Source organism: Somniosus microcephalus, chromosome 16 (assembly GCF_052327205.1).
Source record: "Somniosus microcephalus isolate GS21.2 chromosome 16, FLI_Smic_1.0, whole genome shotgun sequence".
In the NCBI taxonomy this organism is placed as follows: domain Eukaryota; kingdom Metazoa; phylum Chordata; class Chondrichthyes; order Squaliformes; family Somniosidae; genus Somniosus; species Somniosus microcephalus.
The window spans coordinates 6,728,932-6,746,256 of record NC_141002.1 but is presented as its reverse complement, the minus strand read 5'-3'; the positions used below and the strand labels follow the sequence as shown (position 1 = coordinate 6,746,256).

At 45.2% G+C, this 17,325-nt stretch overlaps 1 long non-coding RNA gene across 1 annotated transcript in view; it reads right to left on the bottom strand.

Moving 5' to 3' along the window:
• Window positions 1-2,309: 2,309 nt before the first annotated feature.
• LOC147105959 (uncharacterized) overlaps window positions 2,310-17,325 on the bottom strand; it is a 34,973-nt gene continuing 19,957 nt past the window's right edge. Inside the window, exon 4 of the long non-coding RNA XR_015081303.1 lies at window positions 2,310-4,864. This is a non-coding gene — a long non-coding RNA (uncharacterized LOC147105959). The remainder of the gene's footprint in view (window positions 4,865-17,325) is intronic.

Here is a 17,325-nt window from a genome sequence, read left to right as displayed (position 1 = left end):
ATCTACTCAACCTCTCCTCATATGTCCATCCCCTCATCCCCGGGATTAACCGAGTGAACCTTCTTTGTACTGACTCGAGAGCAAGTATGTCCTTTCTTAAGTATGGACACCAAAACTGTACGCAGTATTCCAGGTGCGGTCTCACCAATACCTTGTACAACTGAAGCAATACCTCCCTATTTTTATATTCTATCCCCCTAGCAATGAAAGCCAACATTCCATTGGCCTTCTTAATCACTTGCTGCACCTGCATACTAACCTTTTGAGTTTCGTGCACCAGGACCCCCAGATCCCATTGTACTTCAGTACTTTCCAGTTTCTTGCCATTAAGATAATAACTTGCTCTACGATTTTTCCTGCCAAAGTGCATAACCTCACACTTTCCAGTATTGTATTCCATCTGCCAAATCTCTGCCCACTTACTTAGCCTGTCTATGTCCCCTTGAAGGTTTTTTACGTCCTCCTCACTGACTACTTTCCCCCCCATCTTAGTATCATCTGCAAACTTTGATATGTTACACTCGGTCCCCTCCTCCAAATCATTAATATAGATTGTAAAGAGTTGGGGACCCAGCACTGATCCCTGCGGAACACCACTAGTTACTGATTGCCAGTCTGAGAATGAACCATTTATCCCAACTCTCTGCCTTCTGTTAGATAGCCAATCCTCTATCCATGCCAGAATATTACCCCCAATCCCGTGATTTTTTATCTTAAGCAATAATCTTTGTGTGGCACCTTGTCAAATGCCTTTTGGAAGTCTAAATACACTACGTCCACTGGTTCCCCTTTATCCACCCTATATGTTACTTCCTCAAAGAACTCCAGCAAATTTGTCAAACATGACTTTCCCTTCATAAAACCATGCTGACTTTGTCCTATTAAATGATGATTATCCAAATGCCCTGTTACTGTCTCCTTAATAATGGACTCCAAAATTTTACCTACCACAGATGTTAGGCTAACCGGTCTATAGTTTCCAGCCTTCTGTCTACTGCCCTTTTTAAATAAGGGTGTTACATTAGCAGTTTTCCAGTCTGCCGGGACCATTGCCGAGTCCAGGGAGTTTTGGAAAATTATTACCAATGCATCCACAATCCCTGCCGCCACTTCCCTCAAGACCCTAGGATGTAAGCCATCAGGTCCAGGTGATTTATCCGCCTTGAGTCCCATTATTTTACCGAGTACCACTTCCTTAGTGATTTTGATCGTGTTTAGCTCCTCCCCCCCTTTAGCCCCCTGTTTGTCCAATGTTGGGATATTCTTAGTGTCTTCTACTGTAAAGACTGATATAAAATATTCATTCAGTGTTTTTGCCATCTCCATATTTCCCACCATTAATTTCCCGGTCCCATCCTCTAAGGGACCAACATTTACTTTAGCCACCCTTTTTCTTTTTATATAACTATAAAAACTCTTACTATCTGTTTTTATATTTTTTGCTAATTTACTTTCATAATCTATCTTCCCTTTCTTAATCAATCTTTTTGTTATTTTTTGCTGTCTTTTAAAGTTTTCCCAAACCTCTATCCTCCCACTAGATTTGGCTACCTTATATGCCCTTGTTTTTAGTCAAATACTATCCTTAATTTCTTTACTTAGCCACGGATGGCTGTCTTTTCTTTTACACCCTTTTCTTCTCAGTGGAATATATATTTTTTGGAAGTTGTAAAATAACTCCTTAAATGTACACCACTGATCATGTATCGTCTTACCCTTTAATCTATTTTCCCAATCCACTCTACTCAATTCCGTTCTCATACCTTCATAGTCTCCTTTATTCAAGCTTAGCACGCTTGTTTGAGATCCAACCTTCTCACCCTCTAATTGAATATGGAATTCAACCATGTTATGGTCACTCATTCCAAGGGGATCCTTTACTAGGACATTTTTAATTAATCCTGTCTCGTTACACAGGACCAAATCTAAGGTTGCTTGCCCCCTGGTCGGTTCAGTTACATACTGCTCAAGAAACCCATCCCTAATACACTCAATGAACTCGTTCTCAAGGCAGCCCTGCCCAATTTGATTTGTCCAATATGGTAGTTAAAATCCCCCATAATTACAGATGTTCCCTTATTACAAGCCTCAACTATTTCCTGATTGATACTCCATCCAACAGAGTTGCCACAGTTCAGAGGCCTATGGACTACGCCCACTAGTGTTTTTTTCCCCTTATTATTCCTTACCTCCACCCAAACTGTTTCATTGTCCTGATCTTTTGACTCAATATCCTTTCACTGTATTACAGTGATTCCTTCCTTTATAAACATAGCCACCCCACCTCCCCTTCCTTCCTGCCTGTCCTTCCTGATCGTTAAATAACCTGGTATGTTTAATTCCCAGGCATTGTCACCCTGCAGCCATGTCTCTGTAATGGCCACAAGATCATACCCATATGTAGTTATTTGTGCCATTAACTCATCTATTTTGTTACGAATGCTACGTGCATTCAGATAGAGAACTTTCAAAGATGTTTTGTGACACTTAGTTCCTGCTTTTGCCCTTTGTATTACTTTACCTTTTACTCCATACCTTCTGCCCCTTCCTGACATGCTCTGGTTTTTAATTTCCCCACTGCGACCTAAGTCGATGACCTTCTCTGTTGTCATTTGTATTATTTGCTCTCTAGGAACCTCCCCCCCACTAGTTAGTTTAAAGCCCTCTCTACAGCCCTAGTTATATGATCCACCAGGACTCTAGTCCCAGCACTGGCCAAGTGAAGCCCGTCCCAACTGAACAGCTCCCTCCTGCCCCAGTACTGGTGCCAGTGTCCCAGGAAGCAAAACCCATTTCTCCCACACCAGTCTTTGAGCCACGCATTTAACTCTCTAATTTTATTTGTCCTAGCCAAATTCGCTCGTGGCTCAGGTAATAATCCAGAGATTATTACCCTTGTGGTTCTGCTTTTTAATTTGACCCCTAGCTGCTCAAACTCCCTCAGCAGAACCTCCTTCCTTGTCCTATCTATGTCGTTGGTACCAACATGGACCACAACAACTGGATCCTCTCCCTCCCACTCCAAGTTTCTCTCCAGTCCAGAGGAGATGTCCTTAACCCTGGCACTGGGCAGGCAACACAGCCTTCGGGACTCTCGCTCTCGGCTGCAGAGAACTCTATCTATCCTCTGGGAGAAGTGTCTCAGACCCCGCGGTCTGTGCGAGCACCTTCTCGTTCTCTCTTGGTTGGTACAGCTTTTTATTCTATTTTCATCCAATCACATTGTATTGCAATAATCACCTGATCACATTGTATTACAATAATCACCTGATCACATGGATTCTTTTCAGTATTAATAAAGGTTAGTTACATCTTACTATGCCTTTGGTTACAGGTCAAATTCCCATGACCCCTATATTCTGCTGTGTCTACAAATTTTAGCTAAAGCAGCACATTTCTTATCGCTTAACACACATTCTGTCTTGTCCCACAGCTGCATCTTATCTCTGTTTTGCAAAGTTTCTCTACACACTGTCCTTTGTGCAAAACTAGCGAAAGTAGCACAAAAGTCTTTTTCACATGAGAAAGTCTTTTTCATAAAAGAAAGTTGTTATTCTGAGAGGGTTCATTTTAACCCCTTCAGTCCCTCCTGTTGGTCCTGCACCAAATTTAGATTTTGGCTAGGGATACCAACTTCTCTTCTACTTTTACCATCCCCAGGATTACTCCTAACTGATGGCTTAAACTTAGTACCTAAGTTCGTCTTTCCCCTCTGTCTATCTTGTTGTGCTAGGCGTGGTAGTCTGTGCAAATGACTAAAGAACTTTACATGTATGTTACTATCGCTATCAGTTCATTATCCCGCATTAACTGTTCGGTTTCTGGCTTAATATTGATTATATCAACTGTAGCAACCGGCACTATTCGGGACACAGCTGCCCTACAGCATGCTTTCAGAACCGTCATTATAACACAAAATAATACTGCAACTATAGTGACAATTGTAAGTCCTTACCATTTCTATTTGTCTTTTGATGCTTGATATTCGACCTTCCTGGCATTTGTGCTATCTTTTTCCGCTTGCCTGTTGTCAGTCCCTGGTCTAAGAATTAAAACCCATCTTTGAATCTAATAGTTATTTCTTTATTGACTTCTCACAATCGGCTGTTGACTAATCTAGCCAGCTCTTATTGCTCTCTCAACTTGGGCGTTAGTTAGTAGGGAGTCTTGAAGATTTCTCCCTTCCTTACAGTCCATTCCTTTGAGGAGAAGGAGCAACCTCTGACCCCTTACTCAAATTCAATTCACTGTTCCGGTGTTCCAATTCTGCCCCACCTGGGACCCCTCTGTTTCTTCTATCTTTCCTGATGTTACCCCGCCTGGGGTCTCCTCTACATTGCTTCGGATCTTCTCTTTCGGTGTGCTCAATTAATATGTTAGTGCTTGTCAGTCATGGGCATGAGTACCCAATTGGCTTATGTATCAAAGTCTTACTACACACGTTACATATATCAAATACACTAGCATTACAAGTTGGATAACTACCACAGCATGTGAAATAATACAAACCTAAGGGTGTGCTGATGTATTAAGCCCAATACCCAATCAATGTGAGTTGTCCCCTATGCTGTCAATTTCAATATCTATTCTCGAGTTGTCTTGCTCCAAAACATAAAAATGCTTTAAGGAGGAGTTCAGTCGCATCATGAGCTCACTGAAATCCACAAACAACAGGGGAATGTCATATCCGAGTATCTGAATTGTGCCACATAATTGTGTAGCTCATACTTAAAAACGTGTTGGTTGATGAGACAGGTCCTGTTAGACCCGTAAAGCATGGTAATTGCAGTAGTAGTGACACAGGAGGCACCACTAAAATCACCTCATACTGGATTCATACTGGTTTTTCCCCACGCTCTGTTACCTACAAAACACAATTATTACAGTCACAGTTAAATTCAGTCTTACAATCATATCAAATACATTACAGTTCAACATCTAATCAACAAATCATGGATTTAAAAGATTCTCCAGATCTCTCTTTTGCTCGTATCCATCTTGTGGATAATTCTTACTAATCATGATTTCTCCTTAGCCCTCGATTGTACCAATCCAGATCCCATGCAACTCTCCACTTCAACTTTAATCCCTCTAACAGGTACCCATGTGTTTAACTCTATTCTGATTGTTTCATTAATTAGATAGTTTCTCAATGGAGTATGCTTTAAAAGTTGTCTCGCTCTCCTGAGCCACATTACCCCTTTCATGTCTTGCTGTTGTCAAGTAACTGAGCATGTCTGAGACCTGTTCTTCAGTGCAGATTCACCATACATTCCTGGATGGCAATTACCTCATATGTAACAAATCACATTTGCACACTCATGCCGGTATCTCAATATCATGCCACACATGCCATTCGATACAAGCCTTTCTCGGACTTTCAGGTATCTTATCAAAAGATTGTAGTCGTCTAATGGCTGAATACTTTTTCAAGGTCTTACTTGCTGCTATTTAAGCTTTGAGCTGAGCTCTTGGCCCTCTGCCTGTAACCTGGCCACTTCAGCCTGCTTGATTTCAAGCTGATTTTTAGCAGTAACTAGCCCTACATTAATCTCTTCCATTTCTTTCTCCTGAAGTGCTCTTTCCTGTAGTTGTGCTTTCACTAATGCAGTTTTCTCAGCTATTAGGCTCTCCAAAAGCATAATCTGTTGCTTAAAGTTATTCTCAAGATTCAACTTTTCTTTTTCCACGGTCTCTATTGTTGCCTGACTTTTCTCAATGTTTTCCGAAAACTGCTTTAACCTGTCAACTTTTTCAAGTAAAGCATCTTCCTTTTCAGCTAGAAGGGAGGCAAGAGAATTTTCATTCTGCTTTGACTTCATTAATTTATTCTCCAAGTCTGAAACCAGTTCTTCCTTGGTCTGGCAATCTACCTGGAGATTTAGTAAGCAGTCGTTCAAATTATTTTCTTCTTGTTTCAGGTCATCGAGTTCAGACTGATTTTATTTTCAGTTTTGTTTCTGCTCTTTTAAACTGCCTGAGAGCATTTTGCAAGTTCTCATTCAGTAGTGTAATTCTCCTGTTTTAATTTTACAATCTCAATCACTTTCCTTTAATTACCATTCATATCTTATTCATGAGTCCTGGAAAAACTTTACTGTCCAGTACAATATTTAAGATAGAAAACATAGATCAAACATTCTCACTTGATCCAAGTTATTAACACATTTTATTATCATTATTTTTAGAGGATCTTTTATTTTCCCAAAAGTAACCAAATATATAGTGCCTGAGTCCATTTTGTCATTTCAAAATTATCCCAAAATCCAAATAGCAGTACAGTTGAACTGACAGGTTTTGTCAATATTCAATTTCATCTCTATCAATTTATCTTCCATTTCCAATTTCAGAAACAAGTGATTCTTAGGCTAGATAGCTTAAACAGTGTTTTTAACATTAGAGACAGAAGTGCTGCAATTAGTTTACAAGGTAACTTCCATATAACAAAAGAAAGAAGGGAATCCATTGTGACTCTGCTTAGAGCCCAAGGGGTTAATTTATCAAATCTTAATTTTCCCTCTGTCACTGTGGTGAAATAATAACTTAAAATTAAGAAACGTAAATTTAATAATGTCCAATATCTTTAGATTTCATACTAAAGTTGTTGCTTGGTGAACTTAAACAGCTGTCAGTGGAAAGGGTTAACTCCTTTGCAGGATTTTTAAGAAGGTGGAGCAAAACATTATCAAATGCACGCAACTGCGTCAATTCACGTAAATCAAAAAAAAGAACTTTCCTGATCGAAAGACAGTTGTGTTTTCACACTTTAACTAAACACGAACACGGAGGTAATATGGACAGTGAAGAAGGACGGGATTGAGCAAAGTTCACAAGCTAAGTAAGTCTTTGTAAGGAACTCTGTAACTATCGGATGTTCTTGCGGAGCGGAGTTATCTTATTCAATGCGGTCTACACAAATTTACACCAACCAAAATTTCACTGTGGCCACAATGAAAGTCTGGTTTTAATAGGTTAATTAATCTCATAACTCCAATTTAATCCAGATCTTGTAAACATTCAAATTAATTTTCTTCCAAGCACATTGGCAACTGTAACTTAAGGCAGAAGCTTATCTTTTGTAAAACTATGGACAGAGAAACAAAACAAAATAGCACATTCTTGCAGAAAACAGTAAATTACATCATATTTTCTTATCAAATCAAACTGCTTTAGAAGATTTCACCACAGCAACCGTGACTCCAAGGTTAAATCTTAGACTGAAACTTAATCTTTTATTAAACAAACTTTTTGTTGCTCTTCTCAGTTTTTACACACCAGCTAAACTTAAATTAGTTCAAAGTTTTTTTCAATTCTTGGAGCACAATCTTATTCGCACATGCTTCCAAAATCCAAGACAAAACAAACGTTTTTAAACGTGTTATGTTCATTAATAATTAGTCGTTTTTATTAAGAACAGCTAGCTTTTGCGAGACACTTTATTGAGCACATGTGGACTAGGTACAGTATCTGTAGAGGCATCCATCTTGACTGCTGCCTTGTGGGTAGCCTAGTGCATTGTGGGTAGCCCACTCTTATATACATACAGCACCACCTAGTGTACCATTCCAGAATGACAGGTTACTGATCATTACATCCCCCTTTCGTTGAGGTTAAACAAAATCAGTATCAATCAATATCAATCAATAACAACATAAACATCTTCAACAGTCAATACATTTTCAATGTAGTTTTCTTTGTACTCAAAGATTAAGTCTATCAGGCTTTTTTACTTCACGTGTGGATCTTCTCAGCACAGGTAAGTCTGATGTGTTTTCATGAGAGCCTGTATGTGTATTTGTGTTAGATTGTTCTGGTGGTGAGTGACAAGATTCAGTTGCGGCCAAAGATGTGCGGGTTAGGTTGATTGGCTATGATAAATTGACCCTTAGTGTTAGGGGGATTAAGTACGTGGGGTTACGGGGATAGGGTGGGATATGTGTTGATGTAGGGGTTACGGGGATCGGGTGGGATATGTGTCGGTGCAGGCTCGATGGGCCGAAATGGCCTCTATCTGCACTGTGGGGTTTCTGTGATTCTGTGATTGTCATCGATTTGCTCTTCGATAGTCTCTTGTGTTTTTAGGAGGGAATGGCGGTTCCTCCTGAGAATCTGTCCTTCCTCAGTTCTAACAGTGTATGACCTTGGTCCTACTTCCTCAAGAACTGTAGCTTTCCTGTTCCATGCACCGGATCCTCAATCCTGACAACATCATCCCTTGTCAATGGTTTCAGAGTTTTGGATGACTTGTCATAGTATCACAGAATCACAGAAACCCCACAGTGCAGATAGAGGCCATTTCGGCCCATCGAGCCGACACATATCCCACCCGATCCCCGTAACCCATACACCAACACATATCCCACTCTATCCCCGTAACCCCACGTATTTAATCCCCCTAACACTAAGGGTCAATTTATCATAGCCAATCAACCTAACCCGCACATCTTTGGACTGTGGGAGGAAACCGGAGTGCCCGGTGGAAACCCACGCAAACACGGGGAGAATGTGCAAACTCCACACAGACAGTCACCCGAGGCCAGATTCGAACCCGGGTCTCTGGCGCTGTGAGGCAACAGTGCTAACCACTATGCCACCGTGCCACAGTATGATTTCTGTTTCAGCTTTAACAGTTGAAGTCTCTGTCTCAGTTCCTTACACTGCTTTTCTTTTGCACAGCAGGGTAGCGTGGTACGCAACTTGCAACCCATTAGGAGTTCAGCAGGTGAAGAACCAGAGTCTAAAGGTGAGGCTCGGTAGGTCAGCAGGGTGAGATACGGATCAGACTTGCTTTCTGTCACTTTCTTCAGTAGCTGCTTGAGAACTTGAACACCTTTCTCTGCCTTACCATTCGACTGAGCATACAAAGGACTGGATGTGATGTGTTGAAAGTCATAATGTGCTGCAAACTGTTGCCACTCTTTACAGTTGAAGCACGGACCATTGTTCCTAATGGCAATACTGGGAATTCCATGTCTGGTGAAGATGGATTTCACATGCATTATGAAACTGCTTGCTGTGGTGCTTGAGAGCAGCACCATCTCAGGATAGTTAGAATAGTAGTCAATCACTATTAGATAGTCTTTACCATTTAAATGAAAAAGGTCCATACCAACCTTTTGCCATGGTGCTGTTGGTATGTCAGCTACTATCATTGGTTCCTTTGCTTGTTTGTTTTGGTGTTTCTGACATGTCTCACATTTGCCTATCATGTTCTCAATGTCCTTATTTATGCCAGGCCAATAAACAGTGTCTCTTGCTCTCCTTTTGCATTTTTCAATTCCGAGGTGTCCCTCATGAATCCTTTTGAGCATGTCTTGATGTAGAGCCTGTGGAATGACTATTCTGTTCTGTTTTAGTAGTAGTCCACTTGCGACACTCAATTCTGACCTTATGTGAAAATATTTTGGACAGGAACCTTTTGGCCAACCATGATGAATGTTCTCTATTACTGTTTGTAATACTGTATCTTTTACTGTTTCTTCTGCTATTTGCTTTGATTTTGTGTCTGACATGGGCAGCGCAGCAGTGACCATACTCACATGAACATCCACGTCTTCTTCAGTAGAGCTCACATGACTCATTGTGGGTGCTCGGGATAGTGCATCTGCTAACACTATGCATTTGCCTGGTGTGTAGATCAGTTCAAAGTCATATCTTTGCAGCTTCATCATGAGTCGTTGAATCCTTGGAGACATCTCATTCAGATTTTTTTTTTTGATGGCAACCAATGAGCTGTGGTCTGTCTCAACTGTGAAGGTGGGAAGTCCATATATGTAGCCATGAAACTTTTCTAGTCCAACTACCAAGCCTAGACATTCCTTTTCAATCTGGGCGTATTGACACTCAGTATCAGTCATAGACCTGGAGGCATAGGCAACAGGCTTCCAATCTTCACCCTCTGCTTGTAGCAAGACCACACCTAGGCCATCTTTTGATGCATCCATTGACACTTTGATTCTTTTTGTTGGGTCAAAGAAGGTGAGTACAGATGTGGTTGTCAGCACTGTTTTGAGCTTTATCCACTCTTGTTCATGTATTTCTGTCCATGCAAACTCATTTGTTTTACGTAGCAGATCTCGCAGACAGGCTGTCTTGGCTGACAAGTTAGGAATGAACTTTCCAATGAAGTTTATCATCCCCATGATGCGTAGCACTCCTTTTTTGTCAGTGGGTCGGGGCATTTTGAGTATGGCGTTTACTTTTTCCATATCTGGCTCTATTCCTTTACCAGATAGATTATCTCCTAAGAAAGTGACTTTCTGGACGCCAAACTGACACTTGGCTTTGTTGAGCTTCAGTCCATTCCGGCGTATGCTCTGTAGCACTTTAGTCAGTCTCTCATTGTGTTCTTTCAGTGTGGAGCCCCAGATGATGATGTCATCAACATAGACCCGAACTCCTTCCAGACCTTCAATTATGTGTTCCATCGCTCTATGAAAGATTTCAGATGCAGATATTATCCCGAAAGGCATTCTGAGGAAACAATACCTGCCAAATGGTGTGTTGAAGGTACAGTATTTGGTGCTCTCTTCATCCAGTTTTAGTTGCCAAAATCCTTGTGAGGCATCGAGCTTTGTAAAGTATCTGGCACCTGACATTTCACTGGTGATTTCTTCTCGCTTGGGAATCTGGTAGTGTTCACGTTTTATGTTTGCATTTAAGTCCTTTGGATCCATGCATATTCTTAGATCATTGTTCTTTTTCTTTACACATACCATGGAGTTAACCCAGTCTGTTGGCTCTTCGACTTTCCTGATGACTCCTAGTGTGGTCATTCTGTCCAGTTCATTCTTGAGCCGGTCACGCGGGGTGCTGGAACTCTTCGTGGAGCATGTACCACTGGCTGAGCATCCTCCTTTAGTTGGATCTTGTAAGTGAATGGTAGAACTCCAAATCCTTTGAACACATCCTGGAAATTATTCACTACAGAATCCACCGAGTCATCTGGTCTGCTTATGGCACAGTTTATACGGTAGACTCTCTTGACCAGTTCTAAGTCCTCACAAGCTTTGTCACCCAGTAGTGAATCAAGTCCTTCAGACACAACAGAAAACATGAGATGATGCACTTTGTCTTTGACTGTCACTTTAAGTCTGCATACACCTAAGCTATCTATTTTCTGTCCATTATAGTCCTTCAGTAGTACTGACTTTTTCTGTATTTTGGGCTTTTCTTTCATATTGTTAATGTCACTCATACTGATTAAGTTTGCTTTTGCCCCAGTGTCTAGTTTCAATGTAACTAATGCTCCATTTACCTGCAGTGGGATCATCCATTTGTCCTCTGTTACTGCATTAACTTTATGTTCAGCATTGTTAATTCCTGAGGGCTGCACATTTTCTGTATCCTTTTTGATATTGTCACATGACACCATTCCTACAAAACATGTCTCACTTAAATCAGTGTCCTCAATCACATTAACTCGGTGCCCTTTCTTTGTTTTTACTTTTGAAAAGCATTGTTTAGCAAAGTGATTCTTTCCATTACACTTTGTGCACATTTTTCCAAATGCTGGGCATTGTCTTAACTGGTGTTTGTAATCACAGCATTTACAATTAAACATTTCATCCTCCGATTGCTTTTCATTTCTGTTCTGCCCATGTTTCTTCCCCTTGTAGGACACAGCACCAACAGCAGCATTATCACTCATTACAATCGCATCATTATTGATTTCATTGAAAGTCTTCGCGTGCTTTCGAGCTAGCTCACTGGCTTGGCATATTTTCACAGCAATTTGCAATGTTAGTTCGGTTTCTCTCAACAGACGTTCCCTGACTTTTTTTATCATGAATACCAAACACAATCTGGTCACGAATCATGGATGCTTTCAGCTCAGAGAAATTACATGTCTGTGCTTTCAGTTTCAGATCAGTCATAAAGCTATCAAAAGTCTCATTTTGCTGCTGTGTCCGAGAACAGAAGATGTACCTCTCATAGGTTTCATTCTTTTTGGGAGAACAATGTGTATCAAACTTCTTTAGCACATCGTCTAATTTTTCTCTGTTCTCCTCTGGATTAAATACAAATGTATTAAATACCTCTATCGCCTGTCGGCCTGCAACCATGAGCAGCAACGCTATTTTCCTTGCGTCTGGCTTCATACCGTACCCGATGGCAGCAATGCAGAGTTCGAATTGTTGTTTAAAAGTCTGCCAATAGTAGTCGATATTTCCTGTGAGTTTCAAACGCTCTGGTGCCTTCAAATTCTCCATGTCATGTTGCACAATATTCAGCAGATCATACCAATCCTGGTACCATGTTATGTTCATTAATAACTAGTCGTTTTTATTAAGAACAGCTAGCTTTTGCTAGACACTTTATTGAGCACATGTGGATTAGGTACAGCATCTGTAGAGGCATCCATCTTGACTGCTGCCTTGTGGGTAGCCTAGTGCATCGTGGGTAGCCCACTATCATATACATACATCACCACCTAGTGTACCATTCCAGAATGACAGGTTACTGATCATTACACATAGCAATCGTGACTCCAAGGTTAAATCTTAGACTGAAACCTAATCTTTTACGAAACAAACTTTTTGTTGCTCTTCTCAGTTTTTACACACCAGCTAAACTTAAATTAGTTCAAAGGTTTTTTTCAATTCTTGGGGCACAATCTTATTCACACATGCTTCCAAAATCCAAGACAAGGCAAAAGTTTTTTAATGCTTTTAACACAGAGAAGTGGGTGGAGCTAAACCACACATAACAGAATCTTTCTTTTAAAGAACATCTAATCAGACAAAAGAAATATTGTAACTTCTTAAACATTCATAGTCAGGAAAACTTTCACACAAACTGAAATTCCAGCATTTTTTTAAGGTTCCTTTCACTCAGCAAATCATGGCCTAGAAATTCAGTATAGCCACGTTTAGGGCGGTAAAGTCGGGCGGGCGCTAAAGTTTGTGCCCGCCGGAAAGTGGAGGCCACTTCGCCGATATTCAGTAGCTTTGGTCAAGGAGTTTGGGCGAGCGCTAAAATTGGCGTTGCACCCCTATCTTTAGGCACTAAGCCGGCGGTGCAGACTCATACCGCCGAGGCCGGGCGCAGCGCAGGTGCGGTCATGTTTTGATTGACAGCAGACACCCTGATGCCGGCCAGCTCTTAAAGGGGGAAGGGTCGAGTTGGTCTGCTGCCACGCCCTGGATACTGCAGCCCTCCAGCTAGGCCTAAACACTGCTGCTGGAGAGAAATAGCACCAGCAACGATGCAGAGGGCCCGTGAGCGAGCGCAGCGCTTCTCTGCCCATGCTTTGAGGGTGCTGCTTAGGGGTTTGGAGAAGAACAGAGATATCTTGTGCCCGGACAGTGGCAAGAAGGCTCCCAAGAGGCTGTACAGGAGAGCCTGGAGGGAAATCGCCCAGAGGGTCACAGCCAACAGCGATGTCCCCAGGACTGGTGACCAATGCCGCAAGAAGTTTAACGACCCCACTCGGATGGTCAGGGTGAGTACCCTTTCCAGTGTCCTCCTCATCCTTGCATGTGCACCTCACATTATGGGCAAAGGGACCTCAAAGGCCTATTGGCCAGCCCTCCTCCAGCAGCTATGGCACTGGCATGATCATCAATAGCACTTTCTGCACTTGACACACTGGCCAAGCTATTCGACCATGGGAGGCAGTGCACACAACAACAGGGCACCACACTGGCCAAGCTATTAGACCATGGGAGGCAGTGCACACAACAACAGGGCACCACACTGGCCAAGCTATTCCACCATGGGAGGCAGTGCACACAACAACAGGGCACCACACTGTACTTAGAGGCCGTCCTTTCTCTTGCAGGCCAAGCTGGCGCAGAATCTGAAGAGCCGGACTGTCACCGGGGGAGGCCGTGTCCAGTTCCAGGAGCTCAGTGAGCTGGAGGAGCACGTGGCTCGACTCATGCGTGCCCGGGTGATTGGCCCCATTGCTATTGGAGATGCCGACCCTGTGCTGGGCCCCAATGGTAAGGACATGACCGTTTGGACTTCTCTCGTTCCCCTTGCGCTTCAGATCTACATCCTTTGCCACTGTCCCACCAATGCGCATAGTGCCACCACTCATGCCTCCCTCGCTGATGCCCTGTCCTCACTCTAAAGCTACTCTTGTGCCTTCCTGCTTTCAGCTGGTGAGGAGGAGGTCCCTGAAGCTGCGAGTGTCAGTCCCTCGGAAGAGGAGGACGACGAGGACCAAGAGGAAGGCGGCACATCGGGGGAACCCTCATCCGCGCCAGGGGATGGCAATGGAGGGGACACGTCTTGCCTGGAAGAGAGCCAGGGGGAAGTGTTGCAGGGGGGTGTAGCTCCTGTGCCCAGTGGCTTCCAGCCACACGGGAAGGGTCGGGCAGCACAGCTGCCTTCTCCCCAGAGGCGGCAAGTGTTGCAGGGGGGTGTAGCTCCTGGGCCCAGTGGCGTCCAGCCACGTGGGAAGGGTCGGGCAGCACAGCTGCCTTCTCCCCAGAGGGGGCAAGTGTTGCAGGGGGGTGTAGCTCCTGGGCCCAGTGGCGTCCAGCCACGCGGGAAGGGTCGGCCAGCTCGGCGGCCTTCTCCCCAGAGGGAGAGTCCGGCCTCCAGTCCGGAGATGGTCCTCGCCCAGGAGGTGCGCCTCCTTGATCAAATGTCCGTGGACTCGGAGCGGCGCCACACCGAGTTCATGGGGGTTGTGGGACAGTTGCCTCAGGCCATTGAGTCCCTGGCTCATAGTGTGGCCGATTTCGGGGACTCACAGGCCAGGGGTGTCGAACAACTCGCGGCAGCACAGGACGCGAGTCGAGAGTTCATGAGTGGTGCCGTGCAGACACTGGCTGGTCTGATGCGGGCACAGACCAGGGCAGTACGGGCACTCACTTCTGCCACACTCGCTGTGTCACGGACGCATCGCCAGGGCACCCGCCGCGCTGCTGCAGCACAGCGGTCTGGCCTTCACCAGATTGCTGCGCTTGCTGCAGTGCCAGCCCGGCCGAGTGCCAGTGTCTCTGGCGACCAGCGAGCGCCTGGCATCAGCCAGCTTGCCCCCATTGCTGCAGCCGCCACTGCCACTCCCCCAGCAAAGCTGCGACGAGCTGCTGGAGAGACTGATGCTGGCCAGCCACAGCTGCAGCAGTCAGCAGCCGGCCCCTCCAGGGCCGGACCTCGTCTAGGCCGACCCCCAAGGGCATCTTCCGTCACGCATTGTGCCCCTCAGGAGCCTTCACCCAGCCTTGCAACACACACAGGGCCCAGGTTGAGGCGGAGCAGCAGGTCGGGCAGGAGCTGGAGAAGCCTGCACAAGGACTCGCCCTCTTGGCACACCAAGTAGAGTGTGTTGCCAGATGTTTTTTTATATGGGGGTGTTTGTGTTCTGTATGGGGGGGGCTTATTTTGGTAAGGCCGAAGATGAAGGCAAATGTTTTTTTAGATGGGGGTGTTTGTGTTCTGTATGGGGGGGTTTGTCTTGGTAAGGCCGAGGATGAAGGCCAATTGGATGGACAAGTTTTGTTATTCCTCCGCAGGTTGTGGGAGTGAGATATGTTTTTGACTGTTTTTTGGGGGTCTTGTCTGTTTTTGTGTTTCATGTGGGAAGGGCCCTGAGTTTGTTAAATAAAGCTTTTTATTTATTTAGCTTGTCCATGTGTCATGTTTCAAGTGGTTGTTGCGTTAACCGGCTGAGGGCTTGCGGAGCGGCTGCATTCAAGTGCGTTCATTGCCACAAGCCATTCCCTGAGAGGGGGCCTAGAAGTGTCGTTCAATAAGCCGCCGGCGGACGGCCCTTGGACCTTGTGGCTCCCTCCTGGGCTGGTACTCCTCCTCCTCCTCCTCCTCCTCCTCATGGTCCTCCTGCTCGTCCTCCTGAGGTGGTGGTCCAACGTGAGGTGGCAGTGCCTGAGTCCTGCGAATAGCCAGGCTGTGCAGCATGCAGCAAACGACGACGAACTGGGAGACTCTATCCGGCGAATACTGTAGAGATCCGCCGGAACGATCCAGGCAGCGGAACCGTTGCTTGAGGACGCCAATCGTTTGCTCTATGATGTTCCTTGTGGCTTGATGGCTTTCGTTGTATGCCTCCTCAGCAGGGGTCCTGGGTGCGCGGAGCGGGGTCATGAGCCATGTACACAAAGGGTAGCCCTTGTCCCCGATAAGCCATCCCCTTGGGGGAGGCTGTGCCTGGAACATGTCAGCCACAGTAGTCTGGCGCAGGATAAATGCATCGTGGCTGCTTCCTGGAAAGCGGGCATTGACAGATAGGATGCGCTGCCTGTGGTCACACACCAGCTGTACATTGAGGGAATGGTAGCCCTTCCGGTTGCGGTAATCCTCGGCATTGTCGATAGGTGCCCGCATAGCCACATGCGTGCAGTCAATGGCGCCCTGCACCATGGGGAAGTCGGCGATCCTGGCAAATCCGACTGCACGCTGCTCCTGCCTCTCTAGGGTCATGGGGAAGGAGATGAATTGGTGTCTCCTTGCGAAAAGGTCATCGGTGACCTGCCGGATGCAGCGATGCACGGCGAACTGGGAGATGTTCGCTATGTCCCCAGCAGCGGCTTGGAAGGAGCCGCTTGCATAAAAGTTCAGAGCCACCGTGACCTTCACTTCCACCGACAGAGACGTCCTGCACATCAGCTGTGGACGCAGATCTCTGTGAAGCAGCTGGCAGATCTCTGCAATCACCTCCCTTCTGAAGCGCAGCCTCTTAACACAATGCGCGGCAGTCATGGTGAGATAGGACACCTGCTGGCGGTATTCCCTGAGTGGGTAAGGCCTACGTTGCCGACGCCTGATGGCCCCTCTGCATCTAGGCATGGCTGCCCCTCTCACACAGCGTCTGCGAGCCTTTCGCACATAATGCTGAAACTGAGGGTTGGAACCCCATGCAGCCCCCATAATATACTTGCAAACAGTGAAATCACAATGAGTCAAATTTCCAAGCTCTGGCCAGAAGCCAAAAATACCTCTCCTACGTTGTCCCAAATCAGTAAGGTCTGTTCCTTGGTCTCTGTCCAGAAATCCAAAGCACTAAAGTCATTGCAGCAAAATGGCTGGCCTTTATAGTCCAGTCTGAGTGCCCTTTAATTAGCGCTCCCCGAGGCCCGCAGGGCCTCTGCTGCGTTCGACTTCACAGTTCTTAACAGCGCCACGCCCACATTGGGCGGGCGCCACTGAAGTTCCGGTTTGGGGCGCACAAACAGCGTTGCACGACGAAATGACGTCATAAGCTGCGCGCGCAGCTGAGCGGGCGCAAACACTTTGCGCCGGCGCTAAATGTCAACTGAAGTTGGGCGTAGGTGCAGATCGGCCTGCGCCAGGGCGCTAAGTGCCTAGCGCTCGAAATCTACCCCTCTTATGGCGCTAACGGCTGGCGAACGC